A 24,968-nucleotide genomic window follows, 5' to 3' on the forward strand; every position below is an offset into this window, starting at 1 on the left:
TTCCCAGCAGTGAATTCATGGAGTGATTGATCTAACCGATATTCAACATCAGTATTGTTAAGTCTCAAACAGTTATAAACTCTCCAGTATATTTCACTCTGTCTTCAAGACGGTGAGATCGAGCCTGTTGTGCAAGCTTTGTTTCTTTATGAACACTTCAGCAGAACATTAAATCAACATGTGGAATTGAATTGCTGATTGACACTGTAAATTTGCCAACATTTAACTGCAGTGTGAGAACAATCACCGTTATAATTAGGCTTCCATTACGTTCTTGCACGACATCACCCTAAGTAACCTAGTTGATCACAGCACAGATATCAGTTAATTCATTGCCAGTGCGAAAAAATACACATTTTGAACTTAGCAACGTGTACAAGACCATTGCCTGGATCGTGGGCACTGATAACGGAACATGAGCATTAAGATTTTCGGTATCATTATACTTTACATTGACACAACCTGAGCTCTGAGATGTGTTTTGGACCCATTGCCCCGAAACGAGGACAGAGTGGGTGGGGCAATTCCTTCCGGGGTCAGGTTTTCTTTCAAAAAGGTGTGAGAAAACTTTGCTTCGTTTACTGTCAGACCGAAATAGTTCAGTTGGGAAGGCGTTTGACTGAAGATCCAGATGGTTCATGGCTCAATCCCGTGTTTCAGCAATTTTTGGTTATTTCGCGTTCCCTTCATTCTAAGGGTAGTGGCTGATTTTATATCGGGACAGTGGGCTGTTCAGCGGTTGCGTGATAATAATTTTCAACATGAATTGTTTTTAGATTAAGCTGTTACGTTCTGTTACGTTCTATTTACACTCTGCGCAGTGTTGTAGATGAACAGTGAACAATGTTTAAGCGATGTGATGCGTTCAATGTTTATGCAGTAAATCTGTCATCCAGTGTGAGTTGGAAACACAATCCCCGCAGAGTGAGCTTTCACGCAACGTTAACACAACTTGTGGCCGGTTAGCTCAGTTGGTTAGAGCGTGGTGCTAATAACGCCAAGGTCGCGGGTTCGATCCCCGTACGGGCCATTCCAGTGTTTTTCATAATTTTTATTCGGTTTTTAATCACGTTGAAAATCAAATCTTTATAATGAAACAAATCCACACAGAATCACAAGGGTTGGGAATTATTTGGAATAACAGTCATTGCTACTTGCCGACGGGGTGGAGAGGCACATCTTTCTGTTTATTTCTGTTTCTTGGTTTGCTGATAAACGTTGAACCGGAGGCCTGTTCCCGTAAATGCTCAAAAGTAGGAACAGACAGCCAGAACGGTTCTGTCGCCTGGAGATGGGCAAAAGACTGCAGTTCAGGACAAAAACACTAAATGAAATGTTCACCCGGCACCGAGAGTGAAAAATCCCGAGAAAAGGACAGAATGAAATAGATTTCAGTGGATGCCTACCCGCACGTGATGCTGCGGATGCGCGGACATATCTTTGGTGTTCTCCACAAAAAATGCCATTTGCTCCGAACAGTTTTACCTGGCGCGAAAGTGGTGAGACTTTGGAAGGAGCAAGCAGGAAAGACTGTGTTGGTCTGCTTGTTGGCAAGCAAATGTGTAGCAGCTTCCCTGGTGGTTTAGTGGTTAGGTTTCGGCGCTTTCACCGCTGCGGCCCGGGTTCGATTCCCGGTCAGGGAACATTGTATTTTCGGCCGTTTGACCTGCAAGGCTGTTCCTGAACAAATTCACAGCTCACTGCAGTCTTGCTGCCCCAACCATCAGCAGCGCATCATTCGTTGTAGTGATACAGCACACACTTCTGTGCCTTCCGTTTCAAAGTCAGCAGTAAATGAGGAGATCTCGCTCTCGCTCAACTGGTGCTGATTGACACCGTAAATGTTGCCAATCATGGCTAACTTTAGCCTTCCGTGTACATTTTTGCGGCACATCACTCTAGCTTACCATCTGTCAATGCATTGCCAGTGTGGAAATATTCAGCATTTTAAACTTAGCAACGTCTGCAAGACTGGAATCAGTGAATGCCTGGGCCATGGCCACTGATAACTTATCCCGAGCATTCATTTGGCTTGGGCCCCTCCTATATTGCACATTGGCTCACTGTGTGTCTACGTTTAGCGTTCACAGGCAATTTACAAGCTCTGAATTTCCCAGCAGTGAATTCATGGAGTGATTGATCTAACCGATATTCAACATCAGTATTGTTAAGTCTCAAACAGTTATAAACTCTCCAGTATATTTCACTGTGTCTTCAAGACGGTGAGATCGAGCCTGTTGTGCAAGCTTTGTTTCTTTATGAACACTTCAGCAGAACATTAAATCAACATGTGGAATTGAATTGCTGATTGACACTGTAAATTTGCCAACATTTAACTGCAGTGTGAGAACAATCACCGTTATAATTAGGCTTCCATTACGTTCTTGCACGACATCACCCTAAGTAACCTAGTTGATCACAGCACAGATATCAGTTAATTCATTGCCAGTGCGAAAAAATACACATTTTGAACTTAGCAACGTGTACAAGACCATTGCCTGGATCGTGGGCACTGATAACGGAACATGAGCATTAAGATTTTCGGTATCATTATACTTTACATTGACACAACCTGAGCTCTGAGATGTGTTTTGGACCCATTGCCCCGAAACGAGGACAGAGTGGGTGGGGCAATTCCTTCCGGGGTCAGGTTTTCTTTCAAAAAGGTGTGAGAAAACTTTGCTTCGTTTACTGTCAGACCGAAATAGTTCAGTTGGGAAGGCGTTTGACTGAAGATCCAGATGGTTCATGGCTCAATCCCGTGTTTCAGCAATTTTTGGTTATTTCGCGTTCCCTTCATTCTAAGGGTAGTGGCTGATTTTATATCGGGACAGTGGGCTGTTCAGCGGTTGCGTGATAATAATTTTCAACATGAATTGTTTTTAGATTAAGCTGTTACGTTCTGTTACGTTCTATTTACACTCTGCGCAGTGTTGTAGATGAACAGTGAACAATGTTTAAGCGATGTGATGCGTTCAATGTTTATGCAGTAAATCTGTCATCCAGTGTGAGTTGGAAACACAATCCCCGCAGAGTGAGCTTTCACGCAACGTTAACACAACTTGTGGCCGGTTAGCTCAGTTGGTTAGAGCGTGGTGCTAATAACGCCAAGGTCGCGGGTTCGATCCCCGTACGGGCCATTCCAGTGTTTTTCATAATTTTTATTCGGTTTTTAATCACGTTGAAAATCAAATCTTTATAATGAAACAAATCCACACAGAATCACAAGGGTTGGGAATTATTTGGAATAACAGTCATTGCTACTTGCCGACGGGGTGGAGAGGCACATCTTTCTGTTTATTTCTGTTTCTTGGTTTGCTGATAAACGATGAACCGGAGGCCTGTTCCCGTAAATGCTCAAAAGTAGGAACAGACAGCCAGAACGGTTCTGTCGCCTGGAGATGGGCAAAAGACTGCAGTTCAGGACAAAAACACTAAATGAAATGTTCACCCGGCACCGAGAGTGAAAAATCCCGAGAAAAGGACAGAATGAAATAGATTTCAGTGGATGCCTACCCGCACGTGATGCTGCGGATGCGCGGACATATCTTTGGTGTTCTCCACAAAAAATGCCATTTGCTCCGAACAGTTTTACCTGGCGCGAAAGTGGTGAGACTTTGGAAGGAGCAAGCAGGAAAGACTGTGTTGGTCTGCTTGTTGGCAAGCAAATGTGTAGCAGCTTCCCTGGTGGTTTAGTGGTTAGGTTTCGGCGCTTTCACCGCTGCGGCCCGGGTTCGATTCCCGGTCAGGGAACATTGTATTTTCGGCCGTTTGACCTGCAAGGCTGTTCCTGAACAAATTCACAGCTCACTGCAGTCTTGCTGCCCCAACCATCAGCAGCGCATCATTCGTTGTAGTGATACAGCACACACTTCTGTGCCTTCCGTTTCAAAGTCAGCAGTAAATGAGGAGATCTCGCTCTCGCTCAACTGGTGCTGATTGACACCGTAAATGTTGCCAATCATGGCTAACTTTAGCCTTCCGTGTACATTTTTGCGGCACATCACTCTAGCTTACCATCTGTCAATGCATTGCCAGTGTGGAAATATTCAGCATTTTAAACTTAGCAACGTCTGCAAGACTGGAATCAGTGAATGCCTGGGCCATGGCCACTGATAACTTATCCCGAGCATTCATTTGGCCTGGGCCCCTCCTATATTGCACATTGGCTCACTGTGTGTCTACGTTTAGCGTTCACAGGCAATTTACAAGCTCTGAATTTCCCAGCAGTGAATTCATGGAGTGATTGATCTAACCGATATTCAACATCAGTATTGTTAAGTCTCAAACAGTTATAAACTCTCCAGTATATTTCACTGTGTCTTCAAGACGGTGAGATCGAGCCTGTTGTGCAAGCTTTGTTTCTTTATGAACACTTCAGCAGAACATTAAATCAACATGTGGAATTGAATTGCTGATTGACACTGTAAATTTGCCAACATTTAACTGCAGTGTGAGAACAATCACCGTTATAATTAGGCTTCCATTACGTTCTTGCACGACATCACCCTAAGTAACCTAGTTGATCACAGCACAGATATCAGTTAATTCATTGCCAGTGCGAAAAAATACACATTTTGAACTTAGCAACGTGTACAAGACCATTGCCTGGATCGTGGGCACTGATAACGGAACATGAGCATTAAGATTTTCGGTATCATTATACTTTACATTGACACAACCTGAGCTCTGAGATGTGTTTTGGACCCATTGCCCCGAAACGAGGACAGAGTGGGTGGGGCAATTCCTTCCGGGGTCAGGTTTTCTTTCAAAAAGGTGTGAGAAAACTTTGCTTCGTTCACTGTCAGACCGAAATAGTTCAGTTGGGAAGGCGTTTGATTGAAGATCCAGATGGTTCATGGCTCAATCCCGTGTTTCAGCAATTTTTGGTTATTTCGCGTTCCCTTCATTCTAAGGGTAGTGGCTGATTTTATATCGGGACAGTGGGCTGTTCAGCGGTTGCGTGATAATAATTTTCAACATGAATTGTTTTTAGATTAAGCTGTTACGTTCTGTTACGTTCTATTTACACTCTGCGCAGTGTTGTAGATGAACAGTGAACAATGTTTAAGCGATGTGATGCGTTCAATGATTATGCAGTAAATCTGTCATCCAGTGTGAGTTGGAAACACAATCCCCGCAGAGTGAGCTTTCACGCAACGTTAACACAACTTGTGGCCGGGTAGCTCAGTTGGTTAGAGCGTGGTGCTAATAACGCCAAGGTCGCGGGTTCGATCCCCGTACGGGCCATGCCAGTGTTTTTCATAATTTTTATTCGGTTTTTGGTCACGTTGAAAATCAAATCTTTATAATGGAACAAATCCACACAGAATCACAAGGGTTGGGAATTATTTGGAATAACAGTCATTGCTACTTGCCGACGGGGTGGAGAGGCACATCTTTCTGTTTATTTCTGTTTCTTGGTTTGCTGATAAACGATGAACCGGAGGCCTGTTCCCGTAAATGCTCAAAAGTAGGAACAGACAGCCAGACCGGTTCTGTCGCCTGGAGATGGGCAAAAGACTGCAGTTCAGGACAAAAACACTAAATGAAATGTTCACCCGGCACCGAGAGTGAAAAATCCCGAGAAAAGGACAGAATGAAATAGATTTCAGTGGATGCCTACCCGCACGTGATGCTGCGGATGCGCGGACATATCTTTGGTGTTCTCCACAAAAAATGCCATTTGCTCCGAACAGTTTTACCTGGCGCGAAAGTGGTGAGACTTTGGAAGGAGCAAGCAGGAAAGACTGTGTTGGTCTGCTTGTTGGCAAGCAAATGTGTAGCAGCTTCCCTGGTGGTTTAGTGGTTAGGTTTCGGCGCTTTCACCGCTGCGGCCCGGGTTCGATTCCCGGTCAGGGAACATTGTATTTTCGGCCGTTTGACCTGCAAGGCTGTTCCTGAACAAATTCACAGCTCACTGCAGTCTTGCTGCCCCAACCATCAGCAGCGCATCATTCGTTGTAGTGATACAGCACACACTTCTGTGCCTTCCGTTTCAAAGTCAGCAGTAAATGAGGAGATCTCGCTCTCGCTCAACTGGTGCTGATTGACACCGTAAATGTTGCCAATCATGGCTAACTTTAGCCTTCCGTGTACATTTTTGCGGCACATCACTCTAGCTTACCATCTGTCAATGCATTGCCAGTGTGGAAATATTCAGCATTTTAAACTTAGCAACGTCTGCAAGACTGGAATCAGTGAATGCCTGGGCCATGGCCACTGATAACTTATCCCGAGCATTCATTTGGCCTGGGCCCCTCCTATATTGCACATTGGCTCACTGTGTGTCTACGTTTAGCGTTCACAGGCAATTTACAAGCTCTGAATTTCCCAGCAGTGAATTCATGGAGTGATTGATCTAACCGATATTCAACATCAGTATTGTTAAGTCTCAAACAGTTATAAACTCTCCAGTATATTTCACTGTGTCTTCAAGACGGTGAGATCGAGCCTGTTGTGCAAGCTTTGTTTCTTTATGAACACTTCAGCAGAACATTAAATCAACATGTGGAATTGAATTGCTGATTGACACTGTAAATTTGCCAACATTTAACTGCAGTGTGAGAACAATCACCGTTATAATTAGGCTTCCATTACGTTCTTGCACGACATCACCCTAAGTAACCTAGTTGATCACAGCACAGATATCAGTTAATTCATTGCCAGTGCGAAAAAATACACATTTTGAACTTAGCAACGTGTACAAGACCATTGCCTGGATCGTGGGCACTGATAACGGAACATGAGCATTAAGATTTTCGGTATCATTATACTTTACATTGACACAACCTGAGCTCTGAGATGTGTTTTGGACCCATTGCCCCGAAACGAGGACAGAGTGGGTGGGGCAATTCCTTCCGGGGTCAAGTTTTCTTTCAAAAAGGTGTGAGAAAACTTTGCTTCGTTCACTGTCAGACCGAAATAGTTCAGTTGGGAAGGCGTTTGATTGAAGATCCAGATGGTTCATGGCTCAATCCCGTGTTTCAGCAATTTTTGGTTATTTCGCGTTCCCTTCATTCTAAGGGTAGTGGCTGATTTTATATCGGGACAGTGGGCTGTTCAGCGGTTGCGTGATAATAATTTTCAACATGAATTGTTTTTAGATTAAGCTGTTACGTTCTGTTACGTTCTATTTACACTCTGCGCAGTGTTGTAGATGAACAGTGAACAATGTTTAAGCGATGTGATGCGTTCAATGATTATGCAGTAAATCTGTCATCCAGTGTGAGTTGGAAACACAATCCCCGCAGAGTGAGCTTTCACGCAACGTTAACACAACTTGTGGCCGGGTAGCTCAGTTGGTTAGAGCGTGGTGCTAATAACGCCAAGGTCGCGGGTTCGATCCCCGTACGGGCCATGCCAGTGTTTTTCATAATTTTTATTCGGTTTTTGGTCACGTTGAAAATCAAATCTTTATAATGGAACAAATCCACACAGAATCACAAGGGTTGGGAATTATTTGGAATAACAGTCATTGCTACTTGCCGACGGGGTGGAGAGGCACATCTTTCTGTTTATTTCTGTTTCTTGGTTTGCTGATAAACGATGAACCGGAGGCCTGTTCCCGTAAATGCTCAAAAGTAGGAACAGACAGCCAGAACGGTTCTGTCGCCTGGAGATGGGCAAAAGACTGCAGTTCAGGACAAAAACACTAAATGAAATGTTCACCCGGCACCGAGAGTGAAAAATCCCGAGAAAAGGACAGAATGAAATAGATTTCAGTGGATGCCTACCCGCACGTGATGCTGCGGATGCGCGGACATATCTTTGGTGTTCTCCACAAAAAATGCCATTTGCTCCGAACAGTTTTACCTGGCGCGAAAGTGGTGAGACTTTGGAAGGAGCAAGCAGTAAAGACTGTGTTGGTCTGCTTGTTGGCAAGCAAATGTGTAGCAGCTTCCCTGGTGGTTTAGTGGTTAGGTTTCGGCGCTTTCACCGCTGCGGCCCGGGTTCGATTCCCGGTCAGGGAACATTGTATTTTCGGCCGTTTGACCTGCAAGGCTGTTCCTGAACAAATTCACAGCTCACTGCACTCTTGCTGCCCCAACCATCAGCAGCGCATCATTCGTTGTAGTGATACAGCACACACTTCTGTGCCTTCCGTTTCAAAGTCAGCAGTAAATGAGGAGATCTCGCTCTCGCTCAACTGGTGCTGATTGACACCGTAAATGTTGCCAATCATGGCTAACTTTAGCCTTCCGTGTACATTTTTGCGGCACATCACTCTAGCTTACCATCTGTCAATGCATTGCCAGTGTGGAAATATTCAGCATTTTAAACTTAGCAACGTCTGCAAGACTGGAATCAGTGAATGCCTGGGCCATGGCCACTGATAACTTATCCCGAGCATTCATTTGGCCTGGGCCCCTCCTATATTGCACATTGGCTCACTGTGTGTCTATGTTTAGCGTTCACAGGCAATTTACAAGCTCTGAATTTCCCAGCAGTGAATTCATGGAGTGATTGATCTAACCGATATTCAACATCAGTATTGTTAAGTCTCAAACAGTTATAAACTCTCCAGTATATTTCACTGTGTCTTCAAGACGGTGAGATCGAGCCTGTTGTGCAAGCTTTGTTTCTTTATGAACACTTCAGCAGAACATTAAATCATCATGTGGAATTGAATTGCTGATTGACACTGTAAATTTGCCAACATTTAACTGCAGTGTGACAACAATCACCGTTATAATTAGGCTTCCATTACGTTCTTGCACGACATCACCCTAAGTAACCTAGTTGATCACAGCACAGATATCAGTTAATTCATTGCCAGTGCGAAAAAATACACATTTTGAACTTAGCAACGTGTACAAGACCATTGCCTGGATCGTGGGCACTGATAACGGAACATGAGCATTAAGATTTTCGGTATCATTATACTTTACATTGACACAACCTGAGCTCTGAGATGTGTTTTGGACCCATTGCCCCGAAACGAGGACAGAGTGGGTGGGGCAATTCCTTCCGGGGTCAGGTTTTCTTTCAAAAAGGTGTGAGAAAACTTTGCTTCGTTTACTGTCAGACCGAAATAGTTCAGTTGGGAAGGCGTTTGACTGAAGATCCAGATGGTTCATGGCTCAATCCCGTGTTTCAGCAATTTTTGGTTATTTCGCGTTCCCTTCATTCTAAGGGTAGTGGCTGATTTTATATCGGGACAGTGGGCTGTTCAGCGGTTGCGTGATAATAATTTTCAACATGAATTGTTTTTAGATTAAGCTGTTACGTTCTGTTACGTTCTATTTACACTCTGCGCAGTGTTGTAGATGAACAGTGAACAATGTTTAAGCGATGTGATGCGTTCAATGTTTATGCAGTAAATCTGTCATCCAGTGTGAGTTGGAAACACAATCCCCGCAGAGTGAGCTTTCACGCAACGTTAACACAACTTGTGGCCGGTTAGCTCAGTTGGTTAGAGCGTGGTGCTAATAACGCCAAGGTCGCGGGTTCGATCCCCGTACGGGCCATTCCAGTGTTTTTCATAATTTTTATTCGGTTTTTAATCACGTTGAAAATCAAATCTTTATAATGAAACAAATCCACACAGAATCACAAGGGTTGGGAATTATTTGGAATAACAGTCATTGCTACTTGCCGACGGGGTGGAGAGGCACATCTTTCTGTTTATTTCTGTTTCTTGGTTTGCTGATAAACGATGAACCGGAGGCCTGTTCCCGTAAATGCTCAAAAGTAGGAACAGACAGCCAGAACGGTTCTGTCGCCTGGAGATGGGCAAAAGACTGCAGTTCAGGACAAAAACACTAAATGAAATGTTCACCCGGCACCGAGAGTGAAAAATCCCGAGAAAAGGACAGAATGAAATAGATTTCAGTGGATGCCTACCCGCACGTGATGCTGCGGATGCGCGGACATATCTTTGGTGTTCTCCACAAAAAATGCCATTTGCTCCGAACAGTTTTACCTGGCGCGAAAGTGGTGAGACTTTGGAAGGAGCAAGCAGGAAAGACTGTGTTGGTCTGCTTGTTGGCAAGCAAATGTGTAGCAGCTTCCCTGGTGGTTTAGTGGTTAGGTTTCGGCGCTTTCACCGCTGCGGCCCGGGTTCGATTCCCGGTCAGGGAACATTGTATTTTCGGCGGTTTGACCTGCAAGGCTGTTCCTGAACAAATTCACAGCTCACTGCAGTCTTGCTGCCCCAACCATCAGCAGCGCATCATTCGTTGTAGTGATACAGCACACACTTCTGTGCCTTCCGTTTCAAAGTCAGCAGTAAATGAGGAGATCTCGCTCTCGCTCAACTGGTGCTGATTGACACCGTAAATGTTGCCAATCATGGCTAACTTTAGCCTTCCGTGTACATTTTTGCGGCACATCACTCTAGCTTACCATCTGTCAATGCATTGCCAGTGTGGAAATATTCAGCATTTTAAACTTAGCAACGTCTGCAAGACTGGAATCAGTGAATGCCTGGGCCATGGCCACTGATAACTTATCCCGAGCATTCATTTGGCCTGGGCCCCTCCTATATTGCACATTGGCTCACTGTGTGTCTATGTTTAGCGTTCACAGGCAATTTACAAGCTCTGAATTTCCCAGCAGTGAATTCATGGAGTGATTGATCTAACCGATATTCAACATCAGTATTGTTAAGTCTCAAACAGTTATAAACTCTCCAGTATATTTCACTGTGTCTTCAAGACGGTGAGATCGAGCCTGTTGTGCAAGCTTTGTTTCTTTATGAACACTTCAGCAGAACATTAAATCAACATGTGGAATTGAATTGCTGATTGACACTGTAAATTTGCCAACATTTAACTGCAGTGTGAGAACAATCACCGTTATAATTAGGCTTCCATTACGTTCTTGCACGACATCACCCTAAGTAACCTAGTTGATCACAGCACAGATATCAGTTAATTCATTGCCAGTGCGAAAAAATACACATTTTGAACTTAGCAACGTGTACAAGACCATTGCCTGGATCGTGGGCACTGATAACGGAACATGAGCATTAAGATTTTCGGTATCATTATACTTTACATTGACACAACCTGAGCTCTGAGATGTGTTTTGGACCCATTGCCCCGAAACGAGGACAGAGTGGGTGGGGCAATTCCTTCCGGGGTCAGGTTTTCTTTCAAAAAGGTGTGAGAAAACTTTGCTTCGTTCACTGTCAGACCGAAATAGTTCAGTTGGGAAGGCGTTTGATTGAAGATCCAGATGGTTCATGGCTCAATCCCGTGTTTCAGCAATTTTTGGTTATTTCGCGTTCCCTTCATTCTAAGGGTAGTGGCTGATTTTATATCGGGACAGTGGGCTGTTCAGCGGTTGCGTGATAATAATTTTCAACATGAATTGTTTTTAGATTAAGCTGTTACGTTCTGTTACGTTCTATTTACACTCTGCGCAGTGTTGTAGATGAACAGTGAACAATGTTTAAGCGATGTGATGCGTTCAATGTTTATGCAGTAAATCTGTCATCCAGTGTGAGTTGGAAACACAATCCCCGCAGAGTGAGCTTTCACGCAACGTTAACACAACTTGTGGCCGGGTTGCTCAGTTGGTTAGAGCGTGGTGCTAATAACGCCAAGGTCGCGGGTTCGATCCCCGTACGGGCCATGCCAGTGTTTTTCATAATTTTTATTCGGTTTTTGGTCACGTTGAAAATCAAATCTTTATAATGGAACAAATCCACACAGAATCACAAGGGTTGGGAATTATTTGGAATAACAGTCATTGCTACTTGCCGACGGGGTGGAGAGGCACATCTTTCTGTTTATTTCTGTTTCTTGGTTTGCTGATAAACGATGAACCGGAGGCCTGTTCCCGTAAATGCTCAAAAGTAGGAACAGACAGCCAGAACGGTTCTGTCGCCTGGAGATGGGCAAAAGACTGCAGTTCAGGACAAAAACACTAAATGAAATGTTCACCCGGCACCGAGAGTGAAAAATCCCGAGAAAAGGACAGAATGAAATAGATTTCAGTGGATGCCTACCCGCACGTGATGCTGCGGATGCGCGGACATATCTTTGGTGTTCTCCACAAAAAATGCCATTTGCTCCGAACAGTTTTACCTGGCGCGAAAGTGGTGAGACTTTGGAAGGAGCAAGCAGGAAAGACTGTGTTGGTCTGCTTGTTGGCAAGCAAATGTGTAGCAGCTTCCCTGGTGGTTTAGTGGTTAGGTTTCGGCGCTTTCACCGCTGCGGCCCGGGTTCGATTCCCGGTCAGGGAACATTGTATTTTCGGCGGTTTGACCTGCAAGGCTGTTCCTGAACAAATTCACAGCTCACTGCAGTCTTGCTGCCCCAACCATCAGCAGCGCATCATTCGTTGTAGTGATACAGCACACACTTCTGTGCCTTCCGTTTCAAAGTCAGCAGTAAATGAGGAGATCTCGCTCTCGCTCAACTGGTGCTGATTGACACCGTAAATGTTGCCAATCATGGCTAACTTTAGCCTTCCGTGTACATTTTTGCGGCACATCACTCTAGCTTACCATCTGTCAATGCATTGCCAGTGTGGAAATATTCAGCATTTTAAACTTAGCAACGTCTGCAAGACTGGAATCAGTGAATGCCTGGGCCATGGCCACTGATAACTTATCCCGAGCATTCATTTGGCCTGGGCCCCTCCTATATTGCACATTGGCTCACTGTGTGTCTATGTTTAGCGTTCACAGGCAATTTACAAGCTCTGAATTTCCCAGCAGTGAATTCATGGAGTGATTGATCTAACCGATATTCAACATCAGTATTGTTAAGTCTCAAACAGTTATAAACTCTCCAGTATATTTCACTGTGTCTTCAAGACGGTGAGATCGAGCCTGTTGTGCAAGCTTTGTTTCTTTATGAACACTTCAGCAGAACATTAAATCAACATGTGGAATTGAATTGCTGATTGACACTGTAAATTTGCCAACATTTAACTGCAGTGTGAGAACAATCACCGTTATAATTAGGCTTCCATTACGTTCTTGCACGACATCACCCTAAGTAACCTAGTTGATCACAGCACAGATATCAGTTAATTCATTGCCAGTGCGAAAAAATACACATTTTGAACTTAGCAACGTGTACAAGACCATTGCCTGGATCGTGGGCACTGATAACGGAACATGAGCATTAAGATTTTCGGTATCATTATACTTTACATTGACACAACCTGAGCTCTGAGATGTGTTTTGGACCCATTGCCCCGAAACGAGGACAGAGTGGGTGGGGCAATTCCTTCCGGGGTCAGGTTTTCTTTCAAAAAGGTGTGAGAAAACTTTGCTTCGTTCACTGTCAGACCGAAATAGTTCAGTTGGGAAGGCGTTTGATTGAAGATCCAGATGGTTCATGGCTCAATCCCGTGTTTCAGCAATTTTTGGTTATTTCGCGTTCCCTTCATTCTAAGGGTAGTGGCTGATTTTATATCGGGACAGTGGGCTGTTCAGCGGTTGCGTGATAATAATTTTCAACATGAATTGTTTTTAGATTAAGCTGTTACGTTCTGTTACGTTCTATTTACACTCTGCGCAGTGTTGTAGATGAACAGTGAACAATGTTTAAGCGATGTGATGCGTTCAATGTTTATGCAGTAAATCTGTCATCCAGTGTGAGTTGGAAACACAATCCCCGCAGAGTGAGCTTTCACGCAACGTTAACACAACTTGTGGCCGGGTTGCTCAGTTGGTTAGAGCGTGGTGCTAATAACGCCAAGGTCGCGGGTTCGATCCCCGTACGGGCCATGCCAGTGTTTTTCATAATTTTTATTCGGTTTTTGGTCACGTTGAAAATCAAATCTTTATAATGGAACAAATCCACACAGAATCACAAGGGTTGGGAATTATTTGGAATAACAGTCATTGCTACTTGCCGACGGGGTGGAGAGGCACATCTTTCTGTTTATTTCTGTTTCTTGGTTTGCTGATAAACGATGAACCGGAGGCCTGTTCCCGTAAATGCTCAAAAGTAGGAACAGACAGCCAGAACGGTTCTGTCGCCTGGAGATGGGCAAAAGACTGCAGTTCAGGACAAAAACACTAAATGAAATGTTCACCCGGCACCGAGAGTGAAAAATCCCGAGAAAAGGACAGAATGAAATAGATTTCAGTGGATGCCTACCCGCACGTGATGCTGCGGATGCGCGGACATATCTTTGGTGTTCTCCACAAAAAATGCCATTTGCTCCGAACAGTTTTACCTGGCGCGAAAGTGGTGAGACTTTGGAAGGAGCAAGCAGGAAAGACTGTGTTGGTCTGCTTGTTGGCAAGCAAATGTGTAGCAGCTTCCCTGGTGGTTTAGTGGTTAGGTTTTGGCGCTTTCACCGCTGCGGCCCGGGTTCGATTCCCGGTCAGGGAACATTGTATTTTCGGCCGTTTGACCTGCAAGGCTGTTCCTGAACAAATTCACAGCTCACTGCACTCTTGCTGCCCCAACCATCAGCAGCGCATCATTCGTTGTAGTGATACAGCACACACTTCTGTGCCTTCCGTTTCAAAGTCAGCAGTAAATGAGGAGATCTCGCTCTCGCTCAACTGGTGCTGATTGACACCGTAAATGTTGCCAATCATGGCAAACTTTAGCCTTCCGTGTACATTTTTGCGGCACATCACTCTAGCTTACCATCTGTCAATGCATTGCCAGTGTGGAAATATTCAGCATTTTAAACTTAGCAACGTCTGCAAGACTGGAATCAGTGAATGCCTGGGCCATGGCCACTGATAACTTATCCCGAGCATTCATTTGGCCTGGGCCCCTCCTATATTGCACATTGGCTCACTGTGTGTCTATGTTTAGCGTTCACAGGCAATTTACAATCTCTGAATTTCCCAGCAGTGAATTCATGGAGTGATTGATCTAACCGATATTCAACATCAGTATTGTTAAGTCTCAAACAGTTATAAACTCTCCAGTATATTTCACTGTGTCTTCAAGACGGTGAGATCGAGCCTGTTGTGCAAGCTTTGTTTCTTTATGAACACTTCAGCAGAACATTAAATCAACATGTGGAATTGAATTGCTGATTGACACTGTAAATTTGCCAACATTTAACTGCAGTGTGAGAACAATCACCGTTATAATTAGGCTTCCATTACGTTCTTGCACGACATCACCCTAAGTAACCTAGTTGATCACAGCACAGATATCAGTTAATTCATTGCCAGTGCGAAAAAATACACATTTTGAACTTAGCAACGTGTACAAGACCATTGCCTGGATCGTGGGCACTGATAACGGAACATGAGCATTAAGATTTTCGGTATCATTATACTTTACATTGACACAACCTGAGCTCTGAGATGTGTTTTGGACCCATTGCCCCGAAACGAGGACAGAGTGGGTGGGGCAATTCCTTCCGGGGTCAGGTTTTCTTTCAAAAAGGTGTGAGAAAACTTTGCTTCGTTTACTGTCAGACCGAAATAGTTCAGTTGGGAAGGCGTTTGACTGAAGATCCAGATGGTTCATGGCTCAATCCCGTGTTTCAGCAATTTTTGGTTATTTCGCGTTCCCTTCATTCTAAGGGTAGTGGCTGATTTTATATCGGGACAGTGGGCTGTTCAGCGGTTGCGTGATAATAATTTTCAACATGAATTGATTTTAGATTAAGCTGTTACGTTCTGTTACGTTCTATTTACACTCTGCGCAGTGTTGTAGATGAACAGTGAACAATGTTTAAGCGATGTGATGCGTTCAATGTTTATGCAGTAAATCTGTCATCCAGTGTGAGTTGGAAACACAATCCCCGCAGAGTGAGCTTTCACGCAACGTTAACACAACTTGTGGCCGGTTAGCTCAGTTGGTTAGAGCGTGGTGCTAATAACGCCAAGGTCGCGGGTTCGATCCCCGTACGGGCCATTCCAGTGTTTTTCATAATTTTTATTCGGTTTTAAATCACGTTGAAAATCAAATCTTTATAATGAAACAAATCCACACAGAATCACAAGGGTTGGGAATTATTTGGAATAACAGTCATTGCTACTTGCCGACGGGGTGGAGAGGCACATCTTTCTGTTTATTTCTGTTTCTTGGTTTGCTGATAAACGATGAACCGGAGGCCTGTTCCCGTAAATGCTCAAAAGTAGGAACAGACAGCCAGAACGGTTCTGTCGCCTGGAGATGGGCAAAAGACTGCAGTTCAGGACAAAAACACTAAATGAAATGTTCACCCGGCACCGAGAGTGAAAAATCCCGAGAAAAGGACAGAATGAAATAGATTTCAGTGGATGCCTACCCGCACGTGATGCTGCGGATGCGCGGACATAACTTTGGTGTTCTCCACAAAAAATGCCATTTGCTACGAACAGTTTTACCTGGCGCGAAAGTGGTGAGACTTTGGAAGGAGCAAGCAGGAAAGACTGTGTTGGTCTGCTTGTTGGCAAGCAAATGTGCAGCAGCTTCCCTGGTGGTTTAGTGGTTAGGTTTCGGCGCTTTCACCGCTGCGGCCCGGGTTCGATTCCCGGTCAGGGAACATTGTATTTTCGGCCGTTTGACCTGCAAGGCTGTTCCTGAACAAATTCACAGCTCACTGCACTCTTGCTGCCCCAACCATCAGCAGCGCATCATTCGTTGTAGTGATACAGCACACACTTCTGTGCCTTCCGTTTCAAAGTCAGCAGTAAATGAGGAGATCTCGCTCTCGCTCAACTGGTGCTGATTGACACCGTAAATGTTGCCAATCATGGCTAACTTTAGCCTTCCGTGTACATTTTTGCGGCACATCACTCTAGCTTACCATCTGTCAATGCATTGCCAGTGTGGAAATATTCAGCATTTTAAACTTAGCAACGTCTGCAAGACTGGAATCAGTGAATGCCTGGGCCATGGCCACTGATAACTTATCCCGAGCATTCATTTGGCCTGGGCCCCTCCTATATTGCACATTGGCTCACTGTGTGTCTATGTTTAGCGTTCACAGGCAATTTACAAGCTCTGAATTTTCCAGCAGTGAATTCATGGAGTGATTGATCTAACCGATATTCAACATCAGTATTGTTAAGTCTCAAACAGTTATAAACTCTCCAGTATATTTCACTGTGTCTTCAAGACGGTGAGATCGAGCCTGTTGTGCAAGCTTTGTTTCTTTATGAACACTTCAGCAGAACATTAAATCAACATGTGGAATTGAATTGCTGATTGACACTGTAAATTTGCCAACATTTAACTGCAGTGTGAGAACAATCACCGTTATAATTAGGCTTCCATTACGTTCTTGCACGACATCACCCTAAGTAACCTAGTTGATCACAGCACAGATATCAGTTAATTCATTGCCAGTGCGAAAAAATACACATTTTGAACTTAGCAACGTGTACAAGACCATTGCCTGGATCGTGGGCACTGATAACGGAACATGAGCATTAAGATTTTCGGTATCATTATACTTTACATTGACACAACCTGAGCTCTGAGATGTGTTTTGGACCCATTGCCCCGAAACGAGGACAGAGTGGGTGGGGCAATTCCTTCCGGGGTCAGGTTTTCTTTCAAAAAGGTGTGAGAAAACTTTGCTTCGTTTACTGTCAGACCGAAATAGTTCAGTTGGGAAGGCGTTTGACTGAAGATCCAGATGGTTCATGGCTCAATCCCGTGTTTCAGCAATTTTTGGTTATTTCGCGTTCCCTTCATTCTAAGGGTAGTGGCTGATTTTATATCGGGACAGTGGGCTGTTCAGCGGTTGCGTGATAATAATTTTCAACATGAATTGTTTTTAGATTAAGCTGTTACGTTCTGTTACGTTCTATTTACACTCTGCGCAGTGTTGTAGATGAACAGTGAACAATGTTTAAGCGATGTGATGCGTTCAATGTTTATGCAGTAAATCTGTCATCCAGTGTGAGTTGGAAACACAATCCCCGCAGAGTGAGCTTTCACGCAACGTTAACACAACTTGTGGCCGGTTAGCTCAGTTGGTTAGAGCGTGGTGCTAATAACGCCAAGGTCGCGGGTTCGATCCCCGTACGGGCCATTCCAGTGTTTTTCATAATTTTTATTCGGTTTTTAATCACGTTGAAAATCAAATCTTTATAATGAAACAAATCCACACAGAATCACAAGGGTTGGGAATTATTTGGAATAACAGTCATTGCTACTTGCCGACGGGGTGGAGAGGCACATCTTTCTGTTTATTTCTGTTTCTTGGTTTGCTGATAAACGATGAACCGGAGGCCTGTTCCCGTAAATGCTCAAAAGTAGGAACAGACAGCCAGAACGGTTCTGTCGCCTGGAGATGGGCAAAAGACTGCAGTTCAGGACAAAAACACTAAATGAAATGTTCACCCGGCACCGAGAGTGAAAAATCCCGAGAAAAGGACAGAATGAAATAGATTTCAGTGGATGCCTACCCGCACGTGATGCTGCGGATGCGCGGACATATCTTTGGTGTTCTCCACAAAAAATGCCATTTGCTACGAACAGTTTTACCTGGCGCGAAAGTGGTGAGACTTTGGAAGGAGCAAGCAGGAAAGACTGTGTTGGTCTGCTTGTTGGCAAGCAAATGTGTAGCAGCTTCCCTGGTGGTTTAGTGGTTAGGTTTCGGCGCTTTCACCGCTGCGGCCCGGGTTCGATTCCCGGTCAGGGAACATTGTATTTTCGGCCGTTTGACCTGCAAGGCTGTTCTTGAACAAATTCACAGCTCACTGCACTCTTGCTGCCCCAACCATCAGCAGCGCATCATTCGTTGTAGTGATACAGCACACACTTCTGTGCCTTCCGTTTCAAAGTCAGCAGTAAATGAGGAGATCTCGCTCTCGCTCAACTGGTGCTGATTGACACCGTAAATGTTGCCGATCATGGCTAACTTTAGCCTTCCGTGTACATTTTTGCGGCACATCACTCTAGCTTACCATCTGTCAATGCATTGCCAGTGTGGAAATATTCAGCATTTTAAACTTAGCAACGTCTGCAAGACTGGAATCAGTGAATGCCTGGGCCATGGCCACTGATAACTTATCCCGAGCATTCATTTGGCCTGGGCCCCTCCTATATTGCACATTGGCTCACTGTGTGTCTATGTTTAGCGTTCACAGGCAATTTACAAGCTCTGAATTTCCCAGCAGTGAATTCATGGAGTGATTGATCTAACCGATATTCAACATCAGTATTGTTAAGTCTCAAACAGTTATAAACTCTCCAGTATATTTCACTGTGTCTTCAAGACGGTGAGATCGAGCCTGTTGTGCAAGCTTTGTTTCTTTATGAACACTTCAGCAGAACATTAAATCAACATGTGGAATTGAATTGCTGATTGACACTGTAAATTTGCCAACATTTAACTGCAGTGTGACAACAATCACCGTTATAATTAGGCTTCCATTACGTTCTTGCACGACATCACCCTAAGTAACCTAGTTGATCACAGCACAGATATCAGTTAATTCATTGCCAGTGCGAAAAAATACACATTTTGAACTTAGCAACGTGTACAAGACCATTGCCTGGATCGTGGGCACTGATAACGGAACATGAGCATTAAGATTTTCGGTATCATTATACTTTACATTGACACAACCTGAGCTCTGAGATGTGCTTTGGACCCATTGCCCCGAAACGAGGACAGAGTGGGTGGGGCAATTCCTTCCGGGGTCAGGTTTTCTTTCAAAAAGGTGTGAGAAAACTTTGCTTCGTTCACTGTCAGACCGAAATAGTTCAGTTGGGAAGGCGTTTGACTGAAGATCCAGATGGTTCATGGCTCAATCCCGTGTTTCAGCAATTTTTGGTTATTTCGCGTTCCCTTCATTCTAAGGGTAGTGGCTGATTTTATATCGGGACAGTGGGCTGTTCAGCGGTTGCGTGATAATAATTTTCAACATGAATTGTTTTTAGATTAAGCTGTTACGTTCTGTTACGTTCTATTTACACTCTGCGCAGTGTTGTAGATGAACAGTGAACAATGTTTAAGCGATGTGATGCGTTCAATGTTTATGCAGTAAATCTGTCATCCAGTGTGAGTTGGAAACACAATCCCCGCAGAGTGAGCTTTCACGCAACGTTAACACAACTTGTGGCCGGTTAGCTCAGTTGGTTAGAGCGTGGTGCTAATAACGCCAAGGTCGCGGGTTCGATCCCCGTACGGGCCATTCCAGTGTTTTTCATAATTTTTATTCGGTTTTTAGTCACGTTGAAAATCAAATCTTTATAATGAAACAAATCCACACAGAATCACAAGGGTTGGGAATTATTTGGAATAACAGTCATTGCTACTTGCCGACGGGGTGGAGAGGCACATCTTTCTGTTTATTTCTGTTTCTTGGTTTGCTGATAAATGATGAACCGGAGGCCTGTTCCCGTAAATGCTCAAAAGTAGGAACAGACAGCCAGAACGGTTCTGTCGCCTGGAGATGAGCAAAAGACTGCAGTTCAGGACAAAAACACTAAATGAAATGTTCACCCGGCACCGAGAGTGAAAAATCCCGAGAAAAGAACAGAATGAAATAGATTTCAGTGGATGCCTACCCGCACGTGATGCTGCGGATGCGCGGACATAACTTTGGTGTTCTCCACAAAAAATGCCATTTGCTACGAACAGTTTTACCTGGCGCGAAAGTGGTGAGACTTTGGAAGGAGCAAGCAGGAAAGACTGTGTTGGTCTGCTTGTTGGCAAGCAAATGTGCAGCAGCTTCCCTGGTGGTTTAGTGGTTAGGTTTCGGCGCTTTCACCGCTGCGGCCCGGGTTCGATTCCCGGTCAGGGAACATTGTATTTTCGGCCGTTTGACCTGCAAGGCTGTTCCTGAACAAATTCACAGCTCACTGCACTCTTGCTGCCCCAACCATCAGCAGCGCATCATTCGTTGTAGTGATACAGCACACACTTCTGTGCCTTCCGTTTCAAAGTCAGCAGTAAATGAGGAGATCTCGCTCTCGCTCAACTGGTGCTGATTGACACCGTAAATGTTGCCAATCATGGCTAACTTTAGCCTTCCGTGTACATTTTTGCGGCACATCACTCTAGCTTACCATCTGTCAATGCATTGCCAGTGTGGAAATATTCAGCATTTTAAACTTAGCAACGTCTGCAAGACTGGAATCAGTGAATGCCTGGGCCATGGCCACTGATAACTTATCCCGAGCATTCATTTGGCCTGGGCCCCTCCTATATTGCACATTGGCTCACTGTGTGTCTATGTTTAGCGTTCACAGGCAATTTACAATCTCTGAATTTCCCAGCAGTGAATTCATGGAGTGATTGATCTAACCGATATTCAACATCAGTATTGTTAAGTCTCAAACAGTTATAAACTCTCCAGTATATTTCACTGTGTCTTCAAGACGGTGAGATCGAGCCTGTTGTGCAAGCTTTGTTTCTTTATGAACACTTCAGCAGAACATTAAATCAACATGTGGAATTGAATTGCTGATTGACACTGTAAATTTGCCAACATTTAACTGCAGTGTGAGAACAATCACCGTTATAATTAGGCTTCCATTACGTTCTTGCACGACATCACCCTAAGTAACCTAGTTGATCACAGCACAGATATCAGTTAATTCATTACCAGTGCGAAAAAATACACATTTTGAACTTAGCAACGTGTACAAGACCATTGCCTGGATCGTGGGCACTGATAACGGAACATGAGCATTAAGATTTTCGGTATCATTATACTTTACATTGACACAACCTGAGCTCTGAGATGTGTTTTGGACCCATTGCCCCGAAACGAGGACAGAGTGAGTGGGGCAATTCCTTCCGGGGTCAGGTTTTCTTTCAAAAAGATGTGAGAAAACTTTGCTTCGTTCACTGTCAGACCGAAATAGTTCAGTTGGGAAGGCGTTTGACTGAAGATCCAGATGGTTCATGGCTCAATCCCGTGTTTCAGCAATTTTTGGTTATTTCGCGTTCCCTTCATTCTAAGGGTAGTGGCTGATTTTATATCGGGACAGTGGGCTGTTCAGCGGTTGCGTGATAATAATTTTCAACATGAATTGTTTTTAGATTAAGCTGTTACGTTCTGTTACGTTCTATTTACACTCTGCGCAGTGTTGTAGATGAACAGTGAACAATGTTTAAGCGATGTGATGCGTTCAATGTTTATGCAGTAAATCTGTCATCCAGTGTGAGTTGGAAACACAATCCCCGCAGAGTGAGCTTTCACGCAACGTTAACACAACTTGTGGCCGGTTAGCTCAGTTGGTTAGAGCGTGGTGCTAATAATGCCAAGGTCGCGGGTTCGATCCCCGTACGGGCCATTCCAGTGTTTTTCATAATTTTTATTCGGTTTTTAATCACGTTGAAAATCAAATCATTATAATGAAACAAATCCACACAGAATCACAAGGGTTGGGAATTATTTGGAATAACAGTCATTGCTACTTGCCGACGGGGTGGAGAGGCACATCTTTCTGTTTATTTCTGTTTCTTGGTTTGCTGATAAACGATGAACCGGAGGCCTGTTCCCGTAAATGCTCAAAAGTAGGAACAGACAGCCAGAACGGTTCTGTCGCCTGGAGATGGGCAAAAGACTGCAGTTCAGGACAAAAACACTAAATGAAATGTTCACCCGGCACCGAGAGTGAAAAATCCCGAGAAAAGGACAGAATGAAATAGATTTCAGTGGATGCCTACCCGCACGTGATGCTGCGGATGCGCGGACATATCTTTGGTGTTCTCCACAAAAAATGCCATTTGCTACGAACAGTTTTACCTGGCGCGAAAGTGGTGAGACTTTGGAAGGAGCAAGCAGGAATGACTGTGTTGGTCTGCTTGTTGGCAAGCAAATGTGTAGCAGCTTCCCTGGTGGTTTAGTGGTTAGGTTTTGGCGCTTTCACCGCTGCGGCCCGGGTTCGATTCCCGGTCAGGGAACATTGTATTTTCGGCCGTTTGACCTGCAAGGCTGTTCCTGAACAAATTCACAGCTCACTGCACTCTTGCTGCCCCAACCATCAGCAGCGCATCATTCGTTGTAGTGATACAGCACACACTTCTGTGCCTTCCGTTTCAAAGTCAGCAGTAAATGAGGAGATCTCGCTCTCGCTCAACTGGTGCTGATTGACACCGTAAATGTTGCCAATCATGGCTAACTTTAGCCTTCCGTGTACATTTTTGCGGCACATCACTCTAGCTTACCATCTGTCAATGCATTGCCAGTGTGGAAATATTCAGCATTTTAAACTTAGCAACGTCTGCAAGACTGGAATCAGTGAATGCCTGGGCCATGGCCACTGATAACTTATCCCGAGCATTCATTTGGCCTGGGCCCCTCCTATATTGCACATTGGCTCACTGTGTGTCTATGTTTAGCGTTCACAGGCAATTTACAAGCTCTGAATTTCCCAGCAGTGAATTCATGGAGTGATTGATCTAACCGATATTCAACATCAGTATTGTTAAGTCTCAAACAGTTATAAACTCTCCAGTATATTTCACTGTGTCTTCAAGACGGTGAGATCGAGCCTGTTGTGCAAGCTTTGTTTCTTTATGAACACTTCAGCAGAACATTAAATCAACATGTGGAATTGAATTGCTGATTGACACTGTAAATTTGCCAACATTTAACTGCAGTGTGAGAACAATCACCGTTATAATTAGGCTTCCATTACGTTCTTGCACGACATCACCCTAAGTAACCTAGTTGATCACAGCACAGATATCAGTTAATTCATTACCAGTGCGAAAAAATACACATTTTGAACTTAGCAACGTGTACAAGACCATTGCCTGGATCGTGGGCACTGATAACGGAACATGAGCATTAAGATTTTCGGTATCATTATACTTTACATTGACACAACCTGAGCTCTGAGATGTGTTTTGGACCCATTGCCCCGAAACGAGGACAGAGTGAGTGGGGCAATTCCTTCCGGGGTCAGGTTTTCTTTCAAAAAGATGTGAGAAAACTTTGCTTCGTTCACTGTCAGACCGAAATAGTTCAGTTGGGAAGGCGTTTGACTGAAGATCCAGATGGTTCATGGCTCAATCCCGTGTTTCAGCAATTTTTGGTTATTTCGCGTTCCCTTCATTCTAAGGGTAGTGGCTGATTTTATATCGGGACAGTGGGCTGTTCAGCGGTTGCGTGATAATAATTTTCAACATGAATTGTTTTTAGATTAAGCTGTTACGTTCTGTTACGTTCTATTTACACTCTGCGCAGTGTTGTAGATGAACAGTGAACAATGTTTAAGCGATGTGATGCGTTCAATGTTTATGCAGTAAATCTGTCATCCAGTGTGAGTTGGAAACACAATCCCCGCAGAGTGAGCTTTCACGCAACGTTAACACAACTTGTGGCCGGTTAGCTCAGTTGGTTAGAGCGTGGTGCTAATAACGCCAAGGTCGCGGGTTCGATCCCCGTACGGGCCATTCCAGTGTTTTTCATAATTTTTATTCGGTTTTTAATCACGTTGAAAATCAAATCATTATAATGAAACAAATCCACACAGAATCACAAGGGTTGGGAATTATTTGGAATAACAGTCATTGCTACTTGCCGACGGGGTGGAGAGGCACATCTTTCTGTTTATTTCTGTTTCTTGGTTTGCTGATAAACGATGAACCGGAGGCCTGTTCCCGTAAATGCTCAAAAGTAGGAACAGACAGCCAGAACGGTTCTGTCGCCTGGAGATGGGCAAAAGACTGCAGTTCAGGACAAAAACACTAAATGAAATGTTCACCCGGCACCGAGAGTGAAAAATCCCGAGAAAAGGACAGAATGAAATAGATTTCAGTGGATGCCTACCCGCACGTGATGCTGCGGATGCGCGGACATATCTTTGGTGTTCTCCACAAAAAATGCCATTTGCTACGAACAGTTTTACCTGGCGCGGAAGTGGTGAGACTTTGGAAGGAGCAAGCAGGAAAGACTGTGTTGGTCTGCTTGTTGGCAAGCAAATGTGTAGCAGCTTCCCTGGTGGTTTAGTGGTTAGGTTTCGGCGCTTTCACCGCTGCGGCCCGGGTTCGATTCCCGGTCAGGGAACATTGTATTTTCGGCCGTTTGACCTGCAAGGCTGTTCCTGAACAAATTCACAGCTCACTGCACTCTTGCTGCCCCAACCATCAGCAGCGCATCATTCGTTGTAGTGATACAGCAC

At 44.3% G+C, this 24,968-nt stretch overlaps 22 non-coding genes across 22 annotated transcripts; all 22 read left to right on the forward strand.

The window, feature by feature from the left end:
- Positions 1-956: 956 nt before the first annotated feature.
- trnai-aau (transfer RNA isoleucine (anticodon AAU)) lies at positions 957-1,030 on the forward strand. Its single transcript has one exon. It is a non-coding gene; the product is annotated as a tRNA-Ile (tRNA).
- A 541-nt stretch (positions 1,031-1,571) lies between these two features.
- trnae-uuc (transfer RNA glutamic acid (anticodon UUC)) lies at positions 1,572-1,643 on the forward strand. The gene has a single exon. It is a non-coding gene; the product is annotated as a tRNA-Glu (tRNA).
- Positions 1,644-3,066: 1,423 nt separating this feature from the next.
- Positions 3,067-3,140, forward strand: trnai-aau (transfer RNA isoleucine (anticodon AAU)). The gene has a single exon. It is a non-coding gene; the product is annotated as a tRNA-Ile (tRNA).
- A 541-nt stretch (positions 3,141-3,681) lies between these two features.
- trnae-uuc (transfer RNA glutamic acid (anticodon UUC)) lies at positions 3,682-3,753 on the forward strand. The gene has a single exon. It is a non-coding gene; the product is annotated as a tRNA-Glu (tRNA).
- Positions 3,754-5,176: 1,423 nt separating this feature from the next.
- trnai-aau (transfer RNA isoleucine (anticodon AAU)) lies at positions 5,177-5,250 on the forward strand. The gene has a single exon. It is a non-coding gene; the product is annotated as a tRNA-Ile (tRNA).
- Positions 5,251-5,791: 541 nt separating this feature from the next.
- trnae-uuc (transfer RNA glutamic acid (anticodon UUC)) lies at positions 5,792-5,863 on the forward strand. The gene has a single exon. It is a non-coding gene; the product is annotated as a tRNA-Glu (tRNA).
- A 1,423-nt stretch (positions 5,864-7,286) lies between these two features.
- trnai-aau (transfer RNA isoleucine (anticodon AAU)) lies at positions 7,287-7,360 on the forward strand. The gene has a single exon. It is a non-coding gene; the product is annotated as a tRNA-Ile (tRNA).
- Positions 7,361-7,901: 541 nt separating this feature from the next.
- On the forward strand, positions 7,902-7,973 carry trnae-uuc (transfer RNA glutamic acid (anticodon UUC)). The gene has a single exon. It is a non-coding gene; the product is annotated as a tRNA-Glu (tRNA).
- Positions 7,974-9,396: 1,423 nt separating this feature from the next.
- trnai-aau (transfer RNA isoleucine (anticodon AAU)) lies at positions 9,397-9,470 on the forward strand. Its single transcript has one exon. It is a non-coding gene; the product is annotated as a tRNA-Ile (tRNA).
- Positions 9,471-10,011: 541 nt separating this feature from the next.
- Positions 10,012-10,083, forward strand: trnae-uuc (transfer RNA glutamic acid (anticodon UUC)). The gene has a single exon. It is a non-coding gene; the product is annotated as a tRNA-Glu (tRNA).
- Positions 10,084-11,506: 1,423 nt separating this feature from the next.
- Positions 11,507-11,580, forward strand: trnai-aau (transfer RNA isoleucine (anticodon AAU)). Its single transcript has one exon. It is a non-coding gene; the product is annotated as a tRNA-Ile (tRNA).
- A 541-nt stretch (positions 11,581-12,121) lies between these two features.
- Positions 12,122-12,193, forward strand: trnae-uuc (transfer RNA glutamic acid (anticodon UUC)). The gene has a single exon. It is a non-coding gene; the product is annotated as a tRNA-Glu (tRNA).
- Positions 12,194-13,616: 1,423 nt separating this feature from the next.
- On the forward strand, positions 13,617-13,690 carry trnai-aau (transfer RNA isoleucine (anticodon AAU)). The gene has a single exon. It is a non-coding gene; the product is annotated as a tRNA-Ile (tRNA).
- Positions 13,691-15,726: 2,036 nt separating this feature from the next.
- Positions 15,727-15,800, forward strand: trnai-aau (transfer RNA isoleucine (anticodon AAU)). Its single transcript has one exon. It is a non-coding gene; the product is annotated as a tRNA-Ile (tRNA).
- A 541-nt stretch (positions 15,801-16,341) lies between these two features.
- Positions 16,342-16,413, forward strand: trnae-uuc (transfer RNA glutamic acid (anticodon UUC)). The gene has a single exon. It is a non-coding gene; the product is annotated as a tRNA-Glu (tRNA).
- A 1,423-nt stretch (positions 16,414-17,836) lies between these two features.
- On the forward strand, positions 17,837-17,910 carry trnai-aau (transfer RNA isoleucine (anticodon AAU)). Its single transcript has one exon. It is a non-coding gene; the product is annotated as a tRNA-Ile (tRNA).
- A 541-nt stretch (positions 17,911-18,451) lies between these two features.
- Positions 18,452-18,523, forward strand: trnae-uuc (transfer RNA glutamic acid (anticodon UUC)). The gene has a single exon. It is a non-coding gene; the product is annotated as a tRNA-Glu (tRNA).
- Positions 18,524-19,946: 1,423 nt separating this feature from the next.
- Positions 19,947-20,020, forward strand: trnai-aau (transfer RNA isoleucine (anticodon AAU)). The gene has a single exon. It is a non-coding gene; the product is annotated as a tRNA-Ile (tRNA).
- Positions 20,021-20,561: 541 nt separating this feature from the next.
- Positions 20,562-20,633, forward strand: trnae-uuc (transfer RNA glutamic acid (anticodon UUC)). Its single transcript has one exon. It is a non-coding gene; the product is annotated as a tRNA-Glu (tRNA).
- Positions 20,634-22,056: 1,423 nt separating this feature from the next.
- trnai-aau (transfer RNA isoleucine (anticodon AAU)) lies at positions 22,057-22,130 on the forward strand. Its single transcript has one exon. It is a non-coding gene; the product is annotated as a tRNA-Ile (tRNA).
- A 2,036-nt stretch (positions 22,131-24,166) lies between these two features.
- Positions 24,167-24,240, forward strand: trnai-aau (transfer RNA isoleucine (anticodon AAU)). The gene has a single exon. It is a non-coding gene; the product is annotated as a tRNA-Ile (tRNA).
- A 541-nt stretch (positions 24,241-24,781) lies between these two features.
- On the forward strand, positions 24,782-24,853 carry trnae-uuc (transfer RNA glutamic acid (anticodon UUC)). Its single transcript has one exon. It is a non-coding gene; the product is annotated as a tRNA-Glu (tRNA).
- Positions 24,854-24,968: the final 115 nt, after the last annotated feature.

The sequence above is a fragment of the Pristiophorus japonicus genome, unplaced genomic scaffold (genome assembly GCF_044704955.1).
Source record: "Pristiophorus japonicus isolate sPriJap1 unplaced genomic scaffold, sPriJap1.hap1 HAP1_SCAFFOLD_45, whole genome shotgun sequence".
Classification (NCBI taxonomy): Eukaryota; Metazoa; Chordata; class Chondrichthyes; family Pristiophoridae; genus Pristiophorus; species Pristiophorus japonicus.